The sequence below is a fragment of the Prunus avium genome, chromosome 7 (assembly GCF_965620075.1).
Source record: "Prunus avium chromosome 7, drPruAviu1.hap1.1, whole genome shotgun sequence".
In the NCBI taxonomy this organism is placed as follows: domain Eukaryota; kingdom Viridiplantae; phylum Streptophyta; class Magnoliopsida; order Rosales; family Rosaceae; genus Prunus; species Prunus avium.
The window spans coordinates 25,704,437-25,709,080 of record NC_142290.1 but is presented as its reverse complement, the minus strand read 5'-3'; positions in this window follow the sequence as shown (position 1 = coordinate 25,709,080).

The following is a 4,644-nucleotide window of genomic DNA, read 5'->3' as shown; positions in this document are numbered from 1 at the left end:
GCAATGCAAGCCCAAGACTTTCCCCTTAAGCGGCTGCTCATCCATTTGAGCCCATATATTTTTCACTTTTAATAATGTAACATTTGCAAAGTGAAAAATCACTAATATTATTAGGTTCATCATCTCTCTGCACAAGTTTGCTCTTTTACAAGGACAGCTTAACCTTTTTTGGATGCACAACACGAATCACCACAGCTTACTTTATGATAGCATCACTTTACCAGATTCAGATGGCAAACATTGCATAGTATATGCTATGTGTTAACTTTTATTTTTATTTTTATAATACAATCGATATCGAGGGAGGCGTATTTAAAACACAGGACCTCAAATGTAAGAGGTAACTACTTTTAATCACTTGAGCTACAAATTTATTGCAGCTACGTTAACTAATTCTAATAATTGCAAGTGTATAAAATGATTGTTTGAAAGAAGAAAGTGGACAAAATGATTTAAGACTGACCCAACTAAACACTAAACTTGTATTCATACATGGTACCATTTTCTTTGAAATTCATAGGGGATTTGATTTGATAATATGTCAAATAAACTTGTGTGTGTGCACTCACAAGTCCGTACTAAAATTAATTTAAGGCACGGCAAAAAGGATTGAGTGCATGAAGGTGATTGCATACCAACTTTCTTATCATTCATCAAGAAACGTCTGTAGTTCCCATGTCCATGTAATGGTGAAGCCAGCCAGCCATTGCTTTTATTGGTCCCATTAGCCGTGTCCAAAAAGGCAGGCAAAGAAATTGTACTATGTGCTTGAAAATTGAAGAACGTTTCACATACAAACCAGTCTCCTATAAATTCATGCACCACATTGCTCTCAACAAAAACACAAACTCAATAAATCAATTCCTCATTCCCTTCCTTTACCTTCGTCTAAATCTTTCTGTTTCTGTGCCAATTTTTTTTTACAGAGAAATGGCACGGTTTGGCACATCTTCAGCTAGACTTCTTATGGTCATGGTTGCTGCACTACTTTATGTGACCAAAACTATGGCACAGAGTACCGCCACTCCACCTACGCCGTTACCGGTGACTGGAGCCGGGTTTGCTTCTCCAGTTTCCGTGGCGTTGATCTGTTCTTCCATGTTGGTCTCTCTTACAGCTGCTTTTGTTTTCTGCTAGAATGGATGGATGGATGTGGAGTTTTGAGTTTTGGATGTGCAGCGGAGCTGTTGTGATACACGGACATTGTTGGATTTGACACATTTTCCTTATTATGTGTGTTTTGGAATGTTTTATTTTGTGTAATATATGATAATGATAAGGTGATTGGTATGCTTTAATATCCGGAGAAAAGACATACTGTTTTTGAATTTTGAGGCATATGAACACCATCGATATCCTACTTTCTCTGTAATTTGATGGTTAATTGGTATTAACCATCACATAATTTGAATAATATTGTAAAGTTCTACAAGTTATCTATGGCTTGATTACACATGACACATTTATAAATTATGTTGTTTGTTTATTAGTATAAAATAAATTAATGATTATTTTTGCGTTTAAACGAACATCTCTGGATATTATAACATGTCTGGCAAGAGAACAAGAAATTTACCTTACTTACATCCTAAGTTTAAAAGAAACTTGAAGAAGAAAGTGCTTGTCACTAATAAGGACATACACTTTGTAATTGATTGGAAATGTGCACCATATTTCTTTTTCTTTTGAAATAATAGGTCCTTGGCTAGTGTAGATTGATCGTTATAAACATTAAAGCGATCATACTGTGTCGGAAATTATGAAGATATATGAAGGCAATAATTAAGATAAAAATGAAAATTTTGAGCTAAAGCACGAATTGAATTTGCTTTTTTTTTTTTTTTTAAAAGGCTAATTTGTCGCTCTATTCCTTTGTGCAAAAAGAGTTTAAAATAAATTTTCTCCAGGATACTATCGACTCAAACTCACTTCATATTATTCTTGAAATTTGCATAACACAAAAATAATCTAAATTAAAGTAGGGACGAATTCAAGATTTCAAAACTCCATGGGCTAAATTTACCTTACGTACGTAGGAAATTTCAACAGTGAGGGCCATATTGCACCAAGTCGGACTTTGCAACACGTGTGAGAGAAAAAAGAGAAACGTTGAAGAAAAAAAAAGAGGAGAAACAAAGGGAAAAAAGATGAAGAGAAAAGCAAAAAAAAAGAAAAGAAATAGGAATAAGAAACTGTGGGAAAAAGCTCATTTCGTAGTAGATCCAAACCATAAAAAAATAAGAGAAACGGGGAAAAAAAACAAGAGAAAGGCGGAAGAAAAAAAAAAGAAATAGGAAGAGGAGAGAGAGAGATAGAGAAAATAAGAAAAAGAGAGACCATTTATAAAAATAAATAAAATATAATATAAAAAAAGCATGGGCTAGAGAGAGAGAGACTACATGGGTATTGACAACTTAAAAAAAGGGCATGGGCTATAGCCCATACAGCCCAATAGCTGAATTCGTCCCTGAATTATTCTTGAGATTTGCACAACACAAAAATAATCTGAATTAAAGCAAATCTAATTCGTGCTTTAACTCAAAATTCTCATTTTTATCTTAGTTATTGCATTCATGTATCTTCATAATTTCCAACAAATTGCACTGCAGTAATCGCCATTATCTCTATAACTTTGCAGTATAATCACTCATATAAACTCTTATAAAGTCTAATTTATAGATTTTGAATCTTAAACCTATAAATCCTAAAATATACTAAGAGCTAGTTTGGCATTGTTGTGCTGTGAAAATAATCGCTATCAGATTTGCTGTGAGAGAAAGCAGTTTGGCGTTTAGTAAACTTTTTGTTAAAAATGTTGTTGGTATTGATTCCCATATAATCATTAAACCTAGCGCCTCTTCAAAACTAATTCCAGCATAATCAGAAAATGAAAGCACCTCATTAGTTGCTTTTCCTTATACCTTTCTCTCACAGTAATTTTTAATAATATGTGATTTTCTTATAATTTACCAAACAGACTAGGTTTCCCAAATTTTTTTAAAAATCACTTATTACTCCAAATAAGCAATGCTAAACGGGCACTAAATACACTCAAATAAGCACACAAAAAAAAAACACAAATGAATCACATAAAACATTAAAGAACAAATAGAAAGTAGAGAAAACATTATGCACAACATTACACTGCGTTTGGATGAGGAAATCTAAGACTACTTTGCGAAAATAGTAGAAGTTAATGTTCTTGTTTAACTAACCTTCAAATAAAGTAGGATTAAACACATAACTTAATTTTTATCTTTTAAAGACATTGATCTATAAATGTGGGGTGATGGTTGGTAGATATGTTAATGGCACTAGTGTGGCGGTGCCATCAAACTAGGCCACTAATTTGAGATTATAAGTAATAATGTGCATGAAAAATTGTGAAAACATGATGAAATGTGACTGTTTTTCTTACCTATTTCACTAGGGAAGTTTACTCCAACAACAATTTTCTTATCTATTGTGGAAAAGCAAACAATCAAAGAATTGAATATGAGAGATGAGAGATGAGAGATGATAATTTTAGATGGATATAGAGAGGTTGGTGGATATGTTATAATTACTTTCTTTTTCATTTACTTGGGTCCTTAGAGGTCGTTTGCAGAAGAGTAAATTTATCAACAACATTTTCATTCAAAGGTGTGGGGCAAATGCCACATGTTTCTCTCTTTTACCAAATAGCTCGTACGTGTCGAAACAGTATACGGCGGCCGTCGACCGACCAACTTTTACAGGCCATACCAGCAACAAATTAATATAAAGCTGTCGCAGTGGGACACTGCGTACAGAAGACCTGCGCTGTTGATAGCCGTTGCCATCTATTTGAACGTTGTCGCTGTGGGCTCCACACGCCCCTCGACCCCCCTATATAAACCCATCACCTCACTCCCCAAAACACAAAGAAACTTCATAACTTCCTTAGCAATGGCACAAATTAGTAGCATGTCCAGGGCCTTCTTCTTCGTCCAAATGCTGGTCTTGGTAGTCTTGGCTGCAACGGTTTCTGCTCAGGAGAGTGCGCCGGCACCCGCACCAGCACAGATGGATGCCGGGGCGGCTTACTCTTTGCCTGTAAACGGCGCAGCTGTTGGAGCGTCGCTTATGGTCTCAGTTTTTGCCTTGTTGAAGCACTACTTGAATTAATTTGTTCGGAGTGAGATACGGCAAGCTTGGATTCGTGGGAAATTTGTTATGCATTGGTTTTGGGGGATAATGTGTATGCGGATTTTGTTAAGGGGTTGATGTTGTTGGATATTTCATTCTTTACATTGTAATAAAAAGTTCTGTTTTTTTTTCCCGAAACAAATTTGTCACTAATTCGTATGGCAATGTTGTTGCACAAACCATACCCAAATGTTACCGGAACTATTAATTGTTCTTGATATAATAGGAAAGGTCATAAAAATTAACAATTTGCATCTACGGCGAATTAAAAAAACTACTAAAATTTATAATTAAAAAAAGAGACAAGTTGTTCTCTTTTTTCAATTTGTTCATTTGTTCGTAGATTTGTGTTCATATCATCTATAATGTGTGGTTTTACACGCGTGCCGCATCATAAAAACAAGCTGAAATTAATAAACAATTTAAAGTTGATTACATTTGATTGCTTGCAACACTTTGTATTTTAGAGTGCAATCT